Genomic DNA, 21,966 nt, shown 5'->3' on the forward strand with positions numbered 1-21,966 from the left:
TCAGCCTAGGAGTCGGGATACCCTGGGCTCTGGCTTTCTGGCTGCGGGACCCTGAACTAGTAGCTTACCCTCTCTAGCCGTGATCTTCCTCCTTGAAGGGTTCTGACAGGTGAGTTCTAGGACACAAACCTTTAGCGGGGACCTCCCTGTGCAAGGGAGTCTCAGACATGGGTACCAGGCAGCCCCTGCCCTGGGGTGAATTGAGACTGTTGTGTGTGGCAGGGTGGGTGGCAAGTGAGAAGGTGCCACAGAAGCCACGTACTGTAATAGGCCACAGGGGGCAGTAGTGAGGCCATCCGGAGGCCCTGGGTTCAAGGCCCGACTCTACCCTGTGTCTTAAGCAAGTTTCCTAAGCGTTCTGAGCCTCGGGTTTCCCATCTATAAAATGGTAATGATAGAACATATGCAAAATACCTAGAACGGTGTTGAGTACCCACTCAGGGTTACACGCTACTATTATCATCCATCACAAGGCAAACTAGGTACATGCTTTTATGGAGATACAAAACAGGCTGGACCACTGGAGGAGGAAAGATTCGGGGGGGGATGGGGGGGTCGTAGATCTGGGTAGGCTTCTTGGCAGAGGTGCCCATGAAAGGTAAGATAAATGGAGGCCTGGCTCTTCCAGCCAGGAGGAGCCAAAACAAGGATGCTTGATAAGGCAATGTATTTCTGGAACTCCCTTGAGCCCCCAAAACAAGCCCCCAAAGCAAGAGGAAGAAAGGTTGAGGGGAGCTGGGCCCTGCCAGGGGCTGAGCCGTGTACACGATGCTGTAGTCCCTTGCATCTCCAAGGCCACCGAGCCCCTTGTCATGAAGCTCTGGCTGGGGATCCAGTAACATGGCTGCTGAACTAGGCCATCACAGAACGAGGGGGAATAAGCTTGGCACCGGATGGCCTGGGATGGAGCAGGAGGGGGCAAGGGGGACCCCTGCCCAGTGCCTGGGAAGTCGGAGCACTTCTGGCCTGGAAGCACAGAGCTGGCCCTGGGACCCTACGCCCGCATGCCCAGGGCCAGGAAATGGGGGGCAGGCAGCCAGGAGTCGAGCGGCAGGTATGAGAGACCTGGAGAAATTGATTTATTAGAGACGACGAAAGGAGCTAAATATGTTTGCCAGCTCAGTGATGACTCAGGCGCTCCCCAGGGGTCCACAAATTGTGAGCATCAAAGAATCAAAGACAGGCCTCCTCCCACCCGGGCTCTGCCAGCCTGGAGCCATCCTTCGGCAATGGAAGGACCACTCCAACTGTCCTGAGAGCCTGGTCCTCAAGGGGCAGCAGAGACCTAGCCACTCCAGCCAGCATCCCCTGCCCGCCCCCCACCCCGCCAAACCTCCCCAGAATGGCTGAAGAGCGAAGCTTCAGAGTGAGACAGATCTGGGTCGAAGTCCTTGGCCTGGCCCCAAATTGCTGCGTGACCTTAGACAAGTGGCTGACCCTCTCTGGTCCCACATTCACCAGGGGCTGACCCTCTCTGGTCCCACATTCACCAGGGAGGACAGATGCCCACCAAGCCAGGGCCCTTCCTCCCTCTCCCTGTCTGGCAGTGTCATTCCTACCTAATTTGGCTTCTTCCAGACAGCTGTGAGCCTGAAATCTACCAACTTCCCTCCAGGAGACAAGCCAGATTCCACAGGGCCTCATTTCCGGAGAACATGCTCTTCCGGTACCAGGTTCCAGGCTGGTACTGGGCTCCAGGAGAAACAAGAATGAATCAGAGTCAGAGGCCGGAGGCAGGACAGACAGAGGAGGGAGGAATGATATCCTTGTGGGGCAAAGGGCTAGGGGTTGCAGTAGGGGTGTGGGAAGGGGGCCTGCGGCACCTGGGAGGACCAGTGGAAGAGGGGCTGTCGGGGGTGAGGAGGGACATCTGCCAGGCAGTTGGGGGGGACGTGGCAAGGACTGTGCAGCAGCGTGGCACGGCTGGGGAGCGGTGAACTGTTCACTGGGCACAGAGGGGGCCTGTGCCTAGAACAGCAGCAGTTGGAGTTGAATAGAAGCTGGGACCAGGCTGGCCAGCGAGCAGTTAGACTCTGTCTGGATGGGGAAGGGGAAGATGTCACAGCAGGAGACAGGTGGGGCTGGAGGCTGTTTGCAGGTAGTCCTTCTGGCTTTGTAGCCTGGGGCTGCCAGGCTCAAGGGAGGGTGTGCGATTTGATTCTGCTGCTGGACTCCAAGGCCCATCTCTCTGCTTCCACAAAGAGACCTCCAGCTCCATCCAGGAATTCCTTGCCCTATAAAATCATCCTTCCCCTTCTTCATGCAGAAACTGAGCCTCACAGAGGTCAAAGGACACGTGCTAAGGGGTCACCCACCACGGAGGCTCCGCGAGGAAGACAGAGGCAGAAGGTACCAACATTTATTGAGCATCCTTCATCTCATCTATCCTCCCAGTAGCCCACGAGGGAGACAGGGTTATTCCCATTTAACAGATGAGGATGTGGAGGCTCAGTGAGTTTGTGACTTGCCCAGAGTTACATGGCCAGGAAGCAGCATCTGATCAACTTGTTTTTGTTGAGCTGTTGAGGCCAGCAGGAGCCAGGAACCTGCAGGGAGTTTCCAGCAGAAGTGGAGGATTAATCCATGACCTTTACAATCCCCTTGATCTCTTGAAACTAAAGCTTAACTCTCTTCTCTTCCTGTTTCCTCCAAAATATTTTCATTTAACAAAATGAAAGAGCCCAGAAACGACCCAGCTTTGACCCAAAGAAATTATTTTTTGAATAAAATATCCTCTATTAAAAAAGAATAAAACAGGGCTTCCCTGGTGGCACAGTGGTTGAGAGTCCGCCTCCCGATGCAGGGGACATGGGTTCATGCCCCGGTACGGAAAGATCCCACGTGCCGCGGAGTGGCTAGGCCATGGCCGCTGAGCCTGCGCGTCTGGAGCCTGTGCTCCGCAACGGGAGAGACCACAACAGTGAGAGGCCCGCGTACCACAGAAATAAATAAATAAATAAATAAAACATGTTCATTGGAGAAAATTGGAAAATGCAATGATCAAGAAGAAAAAAAAAAAACTTAGATCAAGAGTTCTTCTACCTGATATCATAAACATTTCAGATTATTACCAGCACACCTATACACTGTATATGTTAACATCTCTGCAACGCTTCTACCGCACAGACAGGTTTGTAACGTGCCCTTAACACCACGGAATCGATATTTCCCCATGTGTACCAGTCTGCACAGGCTAGTTTATGCTGTGGTAACAAATAACCCCCAGATCTCAGCAGCTTCACACATAAGAGTTTACGCCTTGCTCACACTGTATGTTCAGTGGGGTGTCGGACAGGGGCCTCTGTTTATCACAGTCACTCAGGGACCCAGGCTGCGGAGGTGCCATCCTGACACAGGCCACTGGGAGTACTGTCTTGGACATGTTATCACTTCTGCTCACATTTCATTGGCCAAAGCAAGACACATGGCCGCCTAACTTCAAGGAGCCAGAGAGTTACCCTTCTACCACCTGCTTATCAAGAAGGGAGGATAGAAATACTTGGACTGCAGCACTAATGCCCATTGTAATTAGGATGGCCAATTGTCCTCACTTGTCAGGACCAAGGGCTTTCCTGGAATGCACTCTCAGAGCCATAACTGAGAAAGTCCAGGGCAAACCAGGATGAGTTGTTCACCCTCCCTGTACCATGTTATATATTCTTCACAAACTCATTTCTCAATGACTGCAAGGCAGTCCATCTAGCAGATGAGTCATGGTTTTCCTCCCTAATCCCCTATTGTTGGAGACTTAGATTGTTTCCAGTTTTACACGTTTATAAATCCACTGTCTTAATAGCTTCATGAATAAAACCTTGTCCATATAGCTTCTCAGAAGTGCAATTACTGGCCATTTTTCAGTCTCAGAATACCCGCCGTCCCTTCATATTTCAAAAGAGTTTGGAACAACACAACCTGCCTTCTACAGCAGAAGCAAGGTCCACTCCTGAACACTCACCCGGAGCCCTGAGCAATCATTCTCCAATCTTAGCAGCAGAATCCCCTGGAGGGCTTGTTGAAACGGACTGCTGGGCCCCACCCCCAGAGTTTCTGATTCGGTAGTCCTGAGGTGGGGCCAAGAATTTGTGTTTCTAACAAGTTCCCAGGTGATGGATGCTGCTACTCTGGGACCACACTTTGAGAACCACTGGCCCAGTGGTTTAATGCCCCTGCTTTGTAATTTGACAGGTGATTTTGCTCAACTACTCACCAGCTGTGTAACCTTGGGCAAACTGTGTAACTGATCTCTCTCAGTCTCAGTTGCCTCATCTGTGAATTGGAGCCATTGTGAGGATGAGCGCAGCAAATATTTGGAGAGCTCTTAAAAGCATGTCACAAGAGCTCAGTTAAAGATAGCTACAGGGCTTCCCTGGTGGCGCAGTGGTTGAGAGTCCGCCTGCCAATGCAGGGGACACGGGTTCGTGCCCCGGTCCAGGAAGATCCCACATGCCGCGGAGAATGAGTTGTGCCCTGACAGCTGGGGGTGGGTGTGGGGAGTGGGGAGAGGGTGCCCTCCTGGCTCACCTCAAACCCTCTCTCAGAGTATTGGGTACATGCAGAAACCCAGGGCCTCTCAGCACTGCCCACCACGCCGCACCCTCAGCTCTGCCCCAGACACAGCCATGTTGTCTGTCTCCCCATCTGCAGAGACCCCCTCCAGAGAGGCCCTGGGCAGTTCAGGGTTGGATGGGGCCACTGGAAATGCAAGGGGACAGGATGACCAAGGGTGTAAGAACTGGCCATAGACCTTAGACAGCCTCGGTTTCAGATCTCTCAAGTGTTTGCCCTATGAATTCGCCTGAGACTCTATTTTCTCATCTACAAAATGGGAGTGATAATGCCCGCATGAATGGAAACTTTTTAATAGATCACCAGCCACAGCGCGCTTAGCACACTGCTGGGTGCAAAGTAAGCACTCAGTTAATAGGTCTTGTCGTTATGCCCAATTCTGTTCCCAGGGCGGGGGCATGAGCCCCACAGCCTTTTCCTCTGTTTGGACGGAAAATACCCAGCACCGCGGGTCCCAAGTCCCCAGGTTTCCGCAGAAATGAATCTCGACGCCTCAAAGAGCCCTTGCGCGTTCAGGCTTCGAAGCGCGACCCCAGACCCTCCAGGGACAGCTCAGCGCATCAGCCCTGCCCGGGAACTGCATCGCCCGGGCGCCGGGGCTCGGAGAGGCCAGAGTAGTGCGGGGAGGGCGGAGGGGGCTGCGCCCCTCCCCACCTCCCCCGGGCAGCTGAGTCCGCGCCAAACGGCCTGCAGACGAGCCACGCGCGCCTCCCCGCTCCGCGTCACCGCCACCAGGCGCGCCGCTGGGGTCTGATTTCCATAATAATCAGCCGCAGATCTTCCGAAAAGACCGTGAGCGGCCGCCGCCTCCCGTCAAGGATGCTCCGGTTGGCGGACGCCCCTCTCCCGACCAACCCCGTCACCCCGGAGGGAGCCTCATTCTTAAAAGCTTTCGAGATACCATGGGCTCGGGAGGCAACTGCGAGACACCCGGGACGTCGCTCTCACCATTAAGGGGGTTGGCGGGGGCGGGCGGCGGGGAGGCCGGGAGAGGCCGAGGCTCGATTATAGACCAGCCTCAGAGATAGGAGCAGAGGAGGGAAACTGAGGCAGATAAGGGCAGAGGCACGTCTCCGGGCAGGTTCTCACAGTGCCCCTGAGAGCGGGTTCTCTGCTAAACCCCACTTAACAGAGGGGGAAACTGAGGCCCGGAGAGGTTTCGGGTCTTCCCAGCTGATGAGGGCTGAGCAGGGACCCCCTTTCCGGCTGACAGATCCAGAGCTCGCGGCCTCCTCCCAAGAGCACGGCTGCGCATGTGCATCCCAAGATGAGTTGACCTTGGAGACAGACTGAGCAGAGCCCGCAGGAGGGACGACGCCGAGGCTTTGCACGCACCTGGAGCTGATCTGGTCTGGAGGTCCACCGGGCTCGCAGAACAGAGTTCGAACCCCAGCTCTACCAGCTGCCAAGCAGGGGTAAGCAAACTGCAGCCCACCGGCCAAATCCTGTCCACCAAGCTGCCAGGAACTAAGCATGGTTTTTACATTTTTTAATATTTAAAAAAAATCAAAAGAAGAATAAGATTTCCTGACATGTGAAAATTATACGAAATCCAAATTTCAATGTTCATACGTATAGTTTCATTAGAACACAGCTCTACCCTTTTAATATTGGTTACTGAAATCGCTGCTTTCCACTACAACGGCCCAGTTGAAACATCTTGACGGAGAGACTTGGCCCTCAAAGCCAAAGACATTTACAACCTAAATCCTTTCCAGAAAAAGTTTGCCCACGCTTGCCCTAAGGGGACAAGTGATGCAGTCTCTGAGCCTGTTTCCTCATCTGAACAAACGGGACTAACATTAAATGAGGATTAAATGAAAAGAGCAGCAAAGCACCAGGAAGTTCGCTCCTTTCTCCCTGCCCCCCTTGGAAATACTTTTCGTTTTCTCCTAGCCCCTGCCACTTGCTCCCTCTCCCATCCCGGAAGCACAGCCACCGGGATGAATGCACCGTGAACTCAGTGTCCACCGCCCACTGCCTAAGCCTGCTTGTCCTCATTCCATCCTTATCAGCTGAGCCCCCAGCCTCCTACCCATCAGTGACCAAGGCTGGCTGGCTCCCCATCAGCGCCCAGCACAGTCCCTGGCACACAGTAGGTGCTCAGCAAACACGGTCTAGATGAATGGATACTTGGCAGTCTTTCTCTTTTCTCCATTCTCTCTGCTCTGACTTCCGCCACTTCCTGCTGTTAGACCCAAACGGTCTACGAGGGATTCCAACTCGCCCAAGAACCGCCAAGAGTCGAGAGCCGTTGCAACACGCAAGAGGTTTATTAGGAGCCGATGCACCGGGGTTCCCTGAACCTCACGCAGGAGGCCGATGAGGAACCCCTAAAAGCGGAATCACATACTTTTTATACGTTTATTTACTCATAGGGCGGGTATATTCTCACAATGATTGGGTAAATGTGGTGACTTTTGAATTCATTGGCTTAGGAACTTTTGCCCCACCTTCTGGCCGTTACAGTTTGTTGTTCATTGTGGCGGTTAGGGCGTATACCTGTTACGGGCAACTGGAAAATTACCCGCTCCCCACCCCCGGCTCCTCACTGCTGTCTCTGTTCAGGCCATGCTCCCCAGTGCAGCACACGAAGAGCTCACCTACCGCCCTTATTCAGTCCTACCAAATATCCAAACCGCTAGCACATCCTAGAACACAGAAGGTTGGATCCAGCCTCCAGGTGGTTTCCCCTGCTCTTCCCTCTGGCCTGGAATCTTCCTCCTTACCTCCAATCCAATGTGCCCGGCATCTTCTACTCGACCCCTCCCCAAGACTCAGTTCAGGCCCCAACTCCTCCTGAAAACCTTCCAGATCTCTCACCCACCTCCACTGCCCCCAGTATACAAAGCTATCCTGGCACCAGTGGGATTTCAGTGCCATTATGAATATGCACGATTAGGAATGCATAAATAGGCACGCCCCTCGTGAGCCCGTGAGCCCCTTGAGGACCAAGATTGTGACTGGTATTTCTGCATCATCAATCGCAGCAAAGGCATGGCCCAGAGAAGACTCTTAGTAAAATCTTTAATAAATGCATCAATGAAGGAAGGAAGGGATTAATACATATGGGATCTCGTCCCTCCCTTGCTCAACAACTTTCAGTGGCTGCCCAGTTCTCCCGTATAGAGGCCAGGCACCCAGCCTGGTCTTCAAGCCTTATATGAAGTGGCTCTGATCACATACACACCTGGTGGGGGGTGGGCAGGAACAGAACTGGGTCCTCCAGGCCTGTCTCCCCTAAACAGCCCTAACCTCCAAGCATTTGCCCATGCATTTTCCCCTCCCTGTACGTCTTCTTCACTCACCCCCATTTGTGCCTATGGGAGCCCAGGCCAACCTTGGAGACCTCGCAGGGCTTTAGGGATCCAGGGGCACCTGATGTAGGGAATCCAACTACTGTCACATTCCCCAGATCCCACAGCAAAAGACAATGAGCAGGGGCTCTGACCACGAGGACCTGGGTCCAGGGTGAACCCCGCCATCTACTATGCGGATATCACTTCACCTCCTGGAGTAAAATGAAGAATAACACTTGCCTCATAGGGCTGCTGGGAGGTTAGAGACGCTGTGGTCTAAAGATTCTGGCACACAGTAGGTGTTCGATAAACAGCAGCTCTTCCAGTCCTGGTCAGAGCCTTTTTGCCCAGAGAAAGGGCTCAGGGAGCAGACCTAGAGCTCCCCGCAGCCTGCAGCCCCAACCTCTCTCTTCCTGTCTCTCCCTCACCCCCGACAGCGCCCGCAGCCAGCAACTGATACTACCGTGGACAGAATGACAATGAGGCCAAGACCTAAGCAAACCTATCTGGGAACCCAAGGCTGGAAAAGGGGCTCAGAATGAAGACGAGGCAGAGAGAGACAGGACTGAGGCAGGGGTAGGAGAGGGGCAGCAGCGGGGGGGCGGGTAGGAGTTCTGGATGAAGATGGGGCAGAGGCTGCCTAGGAGAGGGCAGAGCAGGGCAGGCCAGGGGCTGGCAGAGCACAGGATGGGGCTGGGATGAGGCAGAGCTGGGGCAGGAACCATAAGGGCTGGAGCAGGGTTTGGGTTCACTGGGGAGATGGGGCTGGTACAGGGATCAGGACAAAATCATGCCACCCCCGGGGGGGCAGAAACAGAGACTGTGAGAGAGCTAGGGGTCCTCCCAGGTCAGGGGAGAGAAAGAAACAGTTTGAGAAAGAGGTGGAGAGGAAAGGAATTTAAGAGGGGAGTGAGAGCAGGGAGACGAGAGGAGGAAGCCACTGACACTTGAGTCCTGGGGACAGTCCCACCTGTGCCAATCTCCTCCCTTGGCAGGTGGGGCCAGTGTAGCCAGAGAGGGCAAGGACTCACCGGGGCCCTGGCAAAGGGCAAGCACAGTGGAGACCAGCTTATCTCCAGACCCAGAGAGGAGGCTGGAAGGAGGGGAGTGGGAGGGGCTAAGATAGGGGGCAGGGTGGGACCAGCACAGACTTCTGGGGCTAACAAACCAGAGAGACCACTGCCATCCCTCTCAGCGTATCCAAGTCGGCATCACAGATGGCGGGACCGATTCCTGCCACATGCCCTGCTCATCCCACCTCCCTGCCTTTGCTTAAGTCAGTGCCCCCACCCCCCGTAAGGGACGCCTTTATTTCCCCCACTCCAAACACTTCAACTCATCCCCAGTCCGTGTGCCCTGACTCTTCCGGCCCTCAGACACTCCAGCCCCGACCTCCCTCAGCAATGACTGTCTCTCCCTCACCCTTGATGCTACTGAGATTACATTCTGATGGACCAAAGGTGCGTGCTGGGCCCCCATAAATGTGTTCAGTCCTCACAAACAGCTTGAGAGTCTGCTGGGCCAGGTTCAAGTCCCAGCAACTTCATTTTTTAATTTGAATTTTTTTTTTATTTTATATTGGAGCGTAGTTGATTTACAATGTTGTGTTAGTATCAGGAGTACAGCAAAGTGATTCAGTTATGCATATACATGTATCCATTCTTTTTCAGAGTCTTTTCCCTGATAGGTTATTACAGAATACTGAGTAGAGTTCCCTGTGCTCTGCAGTGGGTCCTTGTTGGTTCTCTATTTTATATATAGTAGTGTGTATATGTTCATCCCAAACTCCTGACTCATCCCTCCCCCACCACGTTTCCCCTTTGGTACCCATAAGTTTGTTTTCGAAGTCTGTTTCTATTTTGTAAATAAGTTCATTTGTATCATTTTTTTTAGATTCCACATATAAATGATATCATATGATATTTGTCCAGCAACTTCATTTTTACATAGTAGGTGTTTCATAAATGCTGTCCCTCCCCCTCCTTCCATCACATTGGTAGCTCGGGACACACACACACACACACACACACACACACACACAGTATGTGCCCAATAGTGGCTCCTGGGTTGAGCTGAGGTGCCCTTCTGTTCCCAGTGGAGCCCTCAGTCCTGAGAGGAGTCGTGGGTGTCTCCCCTGCCTTGGCCTCTCCGCCCAAGCCTGAGCTATCCAGCTTGGGAGAAAGGCCCATTGCTCATTCCCCTTGAGTCTCTGCAGCTCAGGCAATCAATCGGTCACCATAGCAACCAGCCCTCCAATCAGAAGCAGGCACTTCACGGCTGAGCCAGAGCCACCCACCCACCCACTCAGGCCAGGCTGTGCAGGTCCCTCACCTAGGACTACTCTGGGGGAGACAAGGGGGCCCTGGCATAATCTGCGGGCACCTGCCTGCATCCTCAAGACCCAGGGATCCCCAAAGAGAGAGCATTTTCTTGTGGGTGGGGGGACAGAGCGACCACTCGGTCTGACCTGATTTCCACAAGCTTCATTCCCATATGTTACTGCCCTCAGTGTTCAGAACAGGCCTGAGGGGTGGGGATCATTAGCCTCCTGGGCAGAAGGGGAAGCTGAGGCCCAGCTGGAGAGTCGGTGGCGAAACTGGGCATACATTCCCTCCCTGAGACCCTACCTTCAGCCCTCTCCCTCCTGGCCAGAAGAGTGGGAGCAGGAAAGGGGGGAGCAGAGAAAATCTTGACCCCACTACAGCCAGCACCTACCTTCCCACTAAATCTATGTGTGACACTTCCGGTACCCATTAGCACCAGGCCCATCAGGGACCATTAGCCGAGATCTACGAGCTACCCACCCACAGCCGGCTACAGCCTCCAGCCCCGATCTCCCATCTTCCACACAGTGCCAGCCAGGTGGGACAGAACCCAGACCCTGAGTCAGAGTGAGCCCCACGTTTGACAACTGGCTCCTTGCTGGTGAGCCTGAGCAAGGCAGATAACCTCTCTGAGCCTCAGTTTCTCTGTCGGGAAAGTGGGAATAATTATCCCTGTCTTACAGGGGAGTGGTGAAGTCAAACAAAGGGTGTGTAGACCTTAGGACAGAGCCTGGAATATGGCTTGTACTCAGGAAGTGGAGAGAGGGCCCCTTGGAGCTGAGCTAAGGCTCCTCTAGGGTACCTTCTCTAGGAGGAGATAGGAGGCCAATGCTACCGTTATTAATAACCAGCCCAGAAAAACGTAAGTTACAGATGAGATTTAGAAAAGGGAAGCAACTTGCCCCGCGCCCGACGCAACGAGGAAGAGGCAAGGTTCGAACCCAGGTCTGTCCGATTGATACCTGAGGCCTCTCGGCTGCAGCCCAGCCTCTCCTGGCCAGTCCAGCTGCAGCCACAGCCCATCACCCTGTACCACTGCTGCCCAGCTCTCCCCAGTGTTCAACACTGATTGAGGACCTGTTGTGTGCCTGGCTCACGAGGCGCCCACCACAACTCACAGGGCTACAGAAGGGAAGTCAAGGGGACGCTGAGATGCGCTGGGGGACCAAACCTCGTTTAGGGTGATGGGGAGACTTCTGGGAGGAAGGAAGAGGTTATTTTCACTCCTCAGGCTGGGAGTAGCATCACACAAGCTGCTCCTGCTACCCACTGTTTGGAGTTTTTGCCGTCTGCCTAGAAGTCCCCCATTACTGTGCTCTGTCTGCTGGGACCCAAAATGTGCTGCAGAGAGAGCCATCTGGCCCAGCACTGCAGGCCCAGCCGTAGGCACCAGTTGTCTCAGCCCCACCCAACCTGATTCCAGCTTCCTTCTCCTTCCTGCCAGCTGGACTCCAAACCCAGTGATCTCTCTTTTGTCACCTTTCCTGAGCACCTACTATGTTCCAGAGACTGCGTGAGGCACATTTACAAATGTTAGCCCAGCCACCCTGCTGAGCTGTCCCTCTCTTGGAGATGAGGAAATGGAGGCACACAGAGGTGAAGTGGATTTCTCAAGGTCACACAGCTGATATAGGCCAGAATCAAGATTTGAAATCAGGTCTGTGAGACTTCAAAGGCCGACACATCAGTGCAAATACCTAGGAAGACCCCAGGGCCCCGACTTTTGGGTCAGCCTCTTTTCCCTGCCCCCGCTTCCTAATGACTCCTGTAGGACAGGATGGAGCGACTTGATTCGAGTTATTATCATATTTCTGCTTCCCTCTTCCCTCCTCCAGAAAACAAATTGATTCATCAAATTACACCTTTAATCTGTCCTGGGGAAGGGGAGGGATGAGCCTCAGTCCCCTCAGGAGGAAGCATGGCTGATAATCAGCCCACCCAACCGTGCGCTGGGAACGTTCCCCTATGCTCTACCGTCCCATGATTAAACGCTAATTGCCACCATGCTCTCAAATTGAGGACTTTAATTTCCCCGAAACGAAAAGTACATTTCAATCAGTTCCTCTCCCAAACCATCCCGCCTAAGAGGAGCCAGGACCAGAACACAAGCTCCTCAAGGCCACAGACAGATGAACCTACTTCCTACATGCCTGTCTTCCCCCTCCCTCACCAGCACCACGTCTGTCCTTTCCAGGTACCACCCAAGAGATTCCTACAACTGGGGGTTCAGAAAAGTGAGGCAGGGCTCCCAGCGCTGAGGAAATAACCAGATGACAGGGCCACAAGGAGGGTCAGCCACAGGCAGGGCCACAGATGCTCCCTCCACTCCTACCAGGTCAGTCTGGTCCTTAGATGCTTCAGCTCAGCCCAAGAGAATGGGCAGAAGGCTGGACAGGGGGCCCAGTGAGAGAAGAGACTGGGAGGAGGGCAGCCAACCTCCCCCCTCTGGGTCTCAGGGTCCTCATCTGTCCCAAGAAGAGACTGGGGAAGGGCAGAGTCAAAAGCTAGAAGGCTCTTCAGTCTGTGCCTCCCAGGAACAGATCGGGGACCAGGACTCAGCTGGCTGCAAATTCACTAGCTCAAATCCTGGAGGTGCTGGCTCACCAGGTCTTAAAAGGGGTCCAGGAGCTGACTTTTTTTTTTTTTTTTAAGTTCTCCAAAAGACTCTAATATGCTGCTGGGGCATTTGGAAACTGCCAGGCTAGTCCAGCCCCCTCAGTTGACAGGTGTGAATGTGGGCCCAGAGAGGGTGAGTGTCTAGCTCAGGGTCACACAGCAAACCAGAGGGTTAGGCCAGATGACCTAGCAGCCTTCCAGTTTAAACACTTCAAAGAAAGTGGCAAAGACAGAGTGAAGGGGGCTCAGGTGTGGCACCCACTACCAGGGAGAGGAAGTGTTGCCAAGGGGTCCAGAGCTGAGAACACTCAGATTTCCACTCTGAACCACTTTCCCTCCCCAGTGTTGGTTGTGATCCTGAGCAAGTCACTCCTCCATCGCTGAATGTAGAGGGGGCTGGGGGTTCGCATGATGTCTCTCCAAAGTCCATTCTGGCTCCAGAGTCCTGCAGTCAGGCCAGCTGGACTCCTCCTCCTCCTCCACGCCCCCCACCCCGGCAGACATTTATTGAGCATTTACTGAGTCCAAGCACTGAACTGAGGGACCAGCATGGATTTGTCGATCCTTTCAACCACCTAAGAGGTGTTCCCTTTTTCTCCACCCTCTCCCTGCCCCCGCCAACCCTTAGAGAGCAGCAAAGTGAGGCTCAGGGAGGGATCTTTCACAGCAGATCAAGCACGGAGAATCGGCTCTGGTCGAATTCGAACCCAGTGTCAGTCAGTGACGGCAGCGCTCTAGGACCCGGCGGTGCACGGGAGGCGGGGCGGGGCGGGGCGTACCCCGGGCCGCGCCCCGGGGGCCTTCATTAAAGCTCAGCGAAGCGGAAGCTGCCGACGGCGGCCCCGCCCAGGCGCTCCCGGCACGGACCCGCAGCGTCGGCGGGAGAACAGCTGGGAAGGGGGCGCGGGCTGGGAGGCGGGGCGGCAGAGTCCCCTCCACTCGGTGACCGCCCCTCCTCCAAGCCAGGCGGCGGTGGCGGGGGAAAGGGCGCGAGTGCACTGGGGGAGGAGGGTGGGGGGGACACCAAGTTGGGGTGCGGTGCCAACACAGAGACTAGCCCCAGAAAGTTCAATTTCCGTCATCCCATTACTGCGTCCCCCCACTCACGCCACACACCCATTTTACAGGTGGTTCGTCCTAGGTCGGGAGCAAGACTAGAACCAAGTTGCTCTCCACTCAGTTGCCAGACCTCAGCGAGGGACTAGGGATGAGGGGAGGAAGCAAGGACCCGACCGGCGCTTAGAAGAGGGTTTGGAAGCGGGTGTAGGAGGACGTCCAGGAAGGCGCCCCCCGCACCCGCCAGAGCGGAGGCGGCGGGAGACTGAGCCTCGCCTGCCCCAGCGCCGCCGCTCCCTCCCCAGCTAGCGCCTCCGCGCTTGGCGGTCCACCCTCCCCCTTCGCTCGCCTCCGCCAGCCTCCTGGCTCCCGGAGGGCTCCCCTCCTCCTCCCCAGTCTCTTTCCGGAAACTGGTCCTCTCCCCCGCCCCCAACCCCACTCGGCTGGTTTATCGCAGTCTCCGCCCACTTCTGTGTCCCTGCTGTGTGACCTTAGATGAGTGACTTAACCTCTCTGAGCTTTAGTAGTGGCCTCCGGTATAGATTTAAGTGGAAAAAAAATTAGAAGACCCCGGTGATAGAATGCCACCATTTAATGGGTTAAGAAAACGGGAAATGTATGTGTATATATTTGCTTTCCTCAGCGTGTTTGCTTGTCTCGGCGCAGACACCCTGGAAGGGAAGCAAAGTCGCAGGCATAGCCGGCTGCTTCCAGGAAGAAAAGCCTGGTCCTCCGAGGGAAGGAACGGAAAGACAGAGACCCGGTGTAACACACACTTACCTTTTAACTACTGAGATATAAATGCATTAGCAATTCCAATGAATAGATTAAATAAAACGCAAACATTTACAAAATTGAACTTTAGAAATAATACTGGTACCTGGATGTGTTGTGAGATGTGTGTGTGTGTGAAGCAGACAGACACAGGGAAGTTTCAGTGAACCGTCCCTGTTTTGATTGTCACTGCCGGCTCGCTAGAGCTCTTGCCTGCTCTCAATTTCTGTTTTCCTTTCCTCCCCCACCTCCTCCCTGCCTCTCCTCGTCTCCCTCCCCTCCTTCTCTTCTTCTCCCCGAAGAAGCACCTTGTCGCCCACCCCACCCACTCCTGCCGTAGCCTATGGGTGGAGGGCAGCAGGGATGTGTGACAGTGGAGCCAGGCGAAGGGATGGGAACAGATGCGCCTCCCACCAGCCTCTCACAGCATCATGGGGACCACGTCATGTTGCACACTGCAGAGACCCTGGCCCACTCACTGTCCCTCTTCTCATGGACAGGCTCCTCCCCTCCCCTCCCCTCCCTGGCCTCCTCCACCTCTCCTCTTCCCATATGGGCGAGACTGTACCCAGAAATGGCACCAAGTAATCAGTACCTGGGCCCAGTCTGAGGTGTGGCAGTGTGGCCTCAACCCACAGCAGGGTGGGGCTGGTCCAGGAACTGGGAACCTTTCCAGAATCCAGGCAGCAGCATCTGTCAGGGCTCCAGGGCAGGGGAGAAGGGGTCACCCAGCAGCCCCAGGAAGGCAGGGCTGGGGACCCCCTAGAAAGAACCCCCTCACTAGTCTCTCTGTCTCCAGCCTCACTCCCTCCAGGCCGACACCCAGAATGCAGGTGTTAAGGGGCCCTTTTCACAGATGAAGAAACTAAGGCTCACACAGATGAAGAGAGGGAGTTAGGATGGTTAGGATTCCGGGTTTTCACTGCCGTGGCCAGGGTTCAATCCCTGGTTGGGGAACTGAGACCCCACAAGCCATGCAGCAAGGCCAAAAAAGAGATTAAATGACTCGTTCAAGGCGACACAGGCCGTGTTTCCTGGGCTCCCATATCAGTTGGCTTCCAGTTAGATTTGGTCAATGGCTGGGAGCCTGGAGGATGGGAAGAAGGGAGAAGTCTGGGTGTTTCTCCCTCTCTGTCTGCCTTGGGCATGACTGTGTCTCCTCCAAGGCTCCAGCTTCTGCTGGAAATGCTCAGCCTGGTTCCAAGGCCCTTAAACTCCAGTAATTCTACCCCTCCTTTGTCCCCCTAGCCTAGGGGGATCTCTTCTCCTTGTCCCCTTCTAACTCTTCTAGTCACCCTGTGTAAGCAGCCCCCTATGGTGAGTCACGTGTGTCCAGACCTCAGCCCCGTTGCCCCCCACTCTCACTCTCTATGGCTGCTTCTCCCTCACCTCTTGTAGGTTCTCTAATCTCTCACCAGGTGCCTCTGGGCCCTTCCATATGCTGTTCCCTCTGCCTAGGACACTCTTCCTGAAGCTCTTTGCCTGGCTGGTGTGGCCATCCCTCTGCTCAGCGGCTTAAAGAAGGCCCCCTCCATCTCCCAATCTTAATCCAGCTCGCTTCTTAATCCCTCACGAGGCCCTGCCTTCTGCCTCAAGGCCCTGGACGCTGCCTGTGGTTGCACATCATCTGATTGTTTTGCTAAATGTCGGGTTTTGCCACTGGACCACGTGCTCTCGGGAACTCCAGGCGAGCAGGGCATGTCTGTCTTCTGCACAGCTGTGGCCGTGGCCCCAGGGTCTGATACTGCACCTGGACATAGCCAACCTCAGTCAATACTTGCTGAATGAATGAATGAATGAATGAATCTATGAAAGGGTCAGTGCATAGCAGGATTTGCAGATGGACACATGGGCTGGGCCAGATCACAAAAGGCCTTAGGTGTTAGACTAAGAAGGTGAGTGGGACATGGGGAACGTCTTTCCATCTTCTCTTTCCTCATCAGATGCCTGACTTGCTTATGTCCCCAAGCTCACACTGAGAGCACAGTAAATGTGTTTCCCAATTCTTAAAAGCTTCCCAGCCACCATGGCCCTTTCCAAGCACACACGTACTGAGCTTGGGTGGCTGGAGAAGGAGGCACAGGGAACTGTGTCAGGCAGTGTGGGTCACCGGGAGGCCAAAGCCCCGGATCAGGCTCTTCTCTGCCTAGGGCGGCCCCTCAGGCCATGTTGCTCTGCTAGCCTGTCCCCTCCCTTACCCTGAGAGCCCCAGGGAGGGGTGATGTCAGCACAGCCCAAGGCAACCTGCAGGGTCTGGTTACAGGGTCAATCTCGGGGAGGGGGGAAAAAAGACCCTGGGACCTGCAAAGAGACATGGCAGTCCCTGGCATGTTCCCCTTCAAACACCGGGACTGGACTTCCCTGGTGGCGCAGTGGTTATGAATCCTGCTAATGCAGGGGACACAGGTTCAATTCCTGGTCCGGGAAGATTCCACATGCTGCAGAGCAACTAAGCCTGTGAGTCACAAGTACTGAGCCTGGGCTCTAGAGCCCGTGAGCCACAACTACTGAGCTCGTGAGCCACAACTACTGAAGCTCGCGAGCCTAGAGCCTGTGCTCCACAACAAGAGAAGCCACCGCAATGAGAAACCCGCGCACCGCAACAAAGAGTAGCCCTTGTTCACCGCAACTAGAGAAAGCCTGAGCGCATCAACGAAGAACCAGCACAGTGAAAAATAAATAAATAAAATAAAATTATATATAAAAAAAAAAAAAAACACTGGGACTGAACCAGCCCCTGGCCCCTCCTGGGCAGAGCTGGGTGGCTCCCCTGACTGTCTGAGCACTGTGCTTGGAACCCAGGAGTTCTTAGCCCCTTGGGGCCTCGGAGCTCATAGTTTCTCTTTCTCTGTGAAATGGGGGCATGCCAGGCGAACTGGGACAGTAACAGGACTATGGGAGGACAGAAAAGAAACGGCGGAAAGGATATGGGATAGGGCACAGCTCGGGAAGCCCCATGGTCTCCCTGTGCCCCATCTGAGGGCTTCCCTGGTGGCGCAGTGGTTGGGGGTCCGCCTGCCGATGCAGGGGACACGGGTTCGTGCCCCGGTCCGGGAGAATCCCACATGCCGCGGAGCGGCTGGGCCCGTGAGCCATGGCAAGTGAAATAAGCCAGACCCCAAAGGATAAATATTGTCTAATTCCAGTTATGCGAGGTGCCTCAAATAGGTGAATTCATACAGACAGAAAGTAGAGGGTGGTTACCGGGGGCTGGGGGAGGGAGGGACAAGGGGGAGGTATTGTCTAATGGGCAGAGTTTCTGTTTGGAAAGTGAAGAAGTTCTGGGGGTGGATGATGGCGGCTCCCGTGCATCGTGAATGCGCGTAGTGCCACAGAACTGGCCACAGAACTGTACGCTTTAACATGGTTGAGATGGTAAGTTTTTTGTCACACGTATTTTATGACATTTTTTTTAAAATGCAAAACAAAGAAAGTGGTCAGCCCTTACCACACAGGGCTGGATGGGCCCCCGCCAGGGAAGGGTGTGGAAACACGAGCTCTGGGGGGCTGTGTTGAGCCGGGGGCAGCAGAAGGGCTGCCCAGAGCTCTGCCTTCCTCTCGGGCCTGGGGCCGGCCCTGAGCTCAGGGCAGGTGGAGAACAGGAGCCCAAGGACCCAGGGATAAGCCAGGGAGACCCTCGGTGCTCTGCCGGCCAACCCTGTCACCGCAGCACGTCCGTCGTCCGCACCTCTATCTACAGCTCACAAAACTCTGTCCTTTCCCTGGGGGCAGGGCATTTTCCAGGAGAGGAGACTGAGGCCCCAACAGACTCAGAGACCCCTCCACAGTCCAACAACCTGGGCTAGGGTCAATGGAACCTTCGAACCAACTCCAGAGCCTCTCCTGCTACATTTAAACCCAGCCCAGCATCTGGGAGCTATTCTGGAAACAGGCACTGCCTGGTCCACGTCCTGCCCAGGCCAGACCCCCTCCTATCCCTAAGTGCCCCTCTTAGTCGGTAAATGCCTCGAGTCTCCCCTCCTTCCCTTCCATCGCAGCCACCCTGGAAATATCTTCACAGCAAAGAGGCAGAGGAGACTCCGAAAAAAGCCAAACATCCCAGTGAGAAGCTGATTTTAACCTCCTGAGAAGCTCCAGAGGAGAAATAGCAGGAGTGGAGAGCTTGCCCACCCTCCCCCGCTGTGGTGGAGAGGTGGAAGGCGGGTGTCAGGTGGTGGGTAGGCGGTGAGGCGCTCGGAGTCCAGTGAATTTTATCACAAATCCCCATCACCGTCTGGCGGCTACCGCGGAGCGAGCACCTGCTGAATGCTCAGGGGCCTCCGTAGACATGGTGAGCCTGGAGAGGCTGGCACTCCGGGTATTAACCCCATTGTACAGATGAGAAAAGTGAGGCCCGGGCAAGGCAGTGGACAGATGGGCATGGCTCCACGAAAGTCACACAGCTGAAAAATGCTCGGGCTGGGACATGGAATCCACATCTGTCTGAAGCTGAAGTCTGAGAGACAAGAGCAGATGGAGAGGGAGAGGGAGAGACGGGGAGAGGGAGAGAGATGAAGAGAAATGGAGAGAGGGAGTGAGGGAGGGATAGAGAGAAATAAAGATCAAGCAAGAAGGATCTTTTTTTTTTTTAACATCTTTATTGGGGTATAATTGCTTTACGATGGCGTGTTAGTTTCTGCTTTATAACAAAGTGAATCAGTTATACATATACATATGTTCCCATATCTCTTCCCTCTTGCATCTCTCTCCCTCCCACCCTCCCTATCCCACCCCTCCAGGCGGTCACAAAGCACCGAGCTGAGGAGAAAAATCCACTGTCCTCACCGACAGCCATGGGGGTGGCCATATAAATGGAAATTAGGTGCTGAGTGGAGGTGGAAGACTTGAGTTGGCCGGGCCTGCCTCCCAGGGCTCTAGCTTGGGGGTCCCAGGAGCTGAACGGGGCTCAGCGCCTCCTCCCACACTGCTGTCCAGTTTGTAACCTGCTGCCATCACTGTGGCTGGTTGCCATGGCACTTGCCCTTCCTGCCTGCCCATCCAGGGCCCTCCTGCCCAGCTTCAGAGCCAGGGAGCAGTCATCACAGCTGGGCAGCCTTTCCTGCCCAGCTCAGGGCTGAGTCCAGGCTGCTCACCACCTGGGCCCAGAGTCGGGGGAAAAAGTCTGAAGACCTGGATCTTGGTCCCTGCTCTGCTACTGTACACCCTCGGGCCATCACTTTCCCTCTCTGGGCCATGTTTCCGAGATGGTTGAACATTTCTCAGATGGTTCTATTTGTGGGGCTTTCGTGCTGACAACAGCGCCAGCTCAGAGAAAGCTCTTTGGTGCTATCAGGAGAGCAGTGATTCTGGAGTCCAGAGAGGGGGTTCAGATCCTGACTCTTGTCCTTTCATTAAGCACCTACTGTGTGCCAAGCACTGGTCCAGAAAGACTGGAAATACTGAAATACTGGTTTCTTTGGTGACCTCTATAACACTTAACAATTCTGAACCCTGGTTTCCTCATCTGTAAAATAGGCCAGTGAGGGCAGAGCCTCACCCTCAGAACGAGGAAGAGGCATAAACGAGACCATTTAGGGGAATCTCCCCCCAAGACAGAGCACTACCGGGATCCTCTTCCTGCTGGGGCCCTATTTTCAGATAGACTTGGCTCAAAGTCAGACTCAGCCACTTAGCACTTGCGTCACCCTGTGGGGATCCCTGAGATAACCCCGTCCCCTCCGTGTTAGGCGGGTGCCTGCCCCCAGCCTCCCTGCCCCTGACCCATTGCTCCCCAGGATGGGGCTTAGGTCCTTGGAGGCTGAGTCTTCCCAGGAAGGCCCCCTCCTGAAAGGGTGCAGAGGAGACAGGCAAAACAGAGATTCCTTTACACACCTGTTTCTCTCCTGCTCCAAAGCTTTCTGTGACTCCGCATTGTCCACCAAAGGAGCCCGTCTTCTGTGGATTTTCAGGGCCTTCAGAACAGGACGCCACCTCCCTTCTGTCTTTCTCTCCCACCATCACTCCCCTGGCTCTATCCTCCCCTCCAGCCAGGCCTGCCTACCCCCATCCTCGGAGCGCGCCCACCATACCACCCTGGTTTACTCGGGCCATTCCCCATGGAAGGGACCAGACTGTGCAAAGGCTCCCGGTGGTGATAAGAAGGGTTGGGGTGTGGGAGGGGGGACCTGGGCACACTGTTGAGTGTGGCTGCCCCTCCCCGGCCCCCCCACTCCCAAATCCCAGCGCCACCCCTGGGTTTTTTCCACCCTGTTCCTCTGGAAATCCATTCATGTTTCTCCAGGGGCCTGGGAGCCGCTGAGCTTCACTGTTGATTTTTCACAAGTGATTATTGGCGGCAGAATTTGTCACCTGCTCAATGAAAGGAAAATGAACCTTTCATCTGAAGCAGCCCCTGCAGAGGCTTTAGGAGATGGGAGGGGAGGAACGGGAAGAGGAGGCGAAGGGAGCCGCCGTCATCCCATTGCTCTGTGCCTAGCTGGGCAGACAGATCTCTTTCAAGACCCCCCATTGAAGCAAGGGGAAACTGAGGCACAGAAGGCTTGAGAGAGTTGCCCAAGGTCCCACAGCAGCTAAAGGACAGTCCTGGCTAAGGAGCTTAGCTGGGCCCACTCAGCACCCCATTAATGCTGGCAAGGTGAGTCTCGTGGGGTTCAAGTCACAAAAACTGAAAGAAATATGGCAGACGGTCTGGTCCAAAGCCTCCTCCATTTCACAGACAGGGAAACGGAGCTCCACCGAGGGGCACGGACCTGCCAAGGACACACAGTGAGGCCCCGGCAGGGCGGAGAGCAGAACTAAGGGCTCCTGCCCTCGGGCCAGCCTCCTTCCTCCATCTAGGAAGCCCCAGTGGGGAGGCCCTGGCGTCTCCAGCCCAAAGGTCTAGACCACACACAGCCCCACCCTCTCCCTTCACTCTCCCTCCTCCCATGAGGAAGGAGCCCTGTGGGCCCTGGGATCCCAGCTCTGACTGGAGAGTTGCCGGACTAGCCGCCTTCCCTGAGCCTCAGTTTCCCCAGGAAAACTGGGCACCACCCCAGCTGAATTCTTGGCCTGTGGGTGAGGACCTGGCACAGAGAGGTGCCCGCCTCCCCGCCCCTCCCACCAGCCGCCTCCAGTCTGAGTTTCTGTCTGTCTCTCCGTCAGCCCCCATGGCTCCGCCGTGTGTGTTTCCTGCCTTCTCCACCTCCACCTTGGCGGGCTTCCCTCTGGCTGTGAACCCGCCTTGCCCCCTCTCGTGCTCCCTCGGTGCTCAGCGCTGTGAAGATGACCAAAACCCCAGCTGCCAGCCCGGGAGGGAGGGAGGGAGCAGCCTCGCTGGCCCTTTTCACTGTGGCTCAGAAACCTCTGTGCTCCCCACCTACTCAGACTCC

This window comes from Neophocaena asiaeorientalis, unplaced genomic scaffold, assembly GCF_003031525.2.
Source record: "Neophocaena asiaeorientalis asiaeorientalis breed wild unplaced genomic scaffold, Neophocaena_asiaeorientalis_V1.1 scaffold473, whole genome shotgun sequence".
Lineage (NCBI taxonomy): Eukaryota > Metazoa > Chordata > Mammalia > Artiodactyla > Phocoenidae > Neophocaena > Neophocaena asiaeorientalis.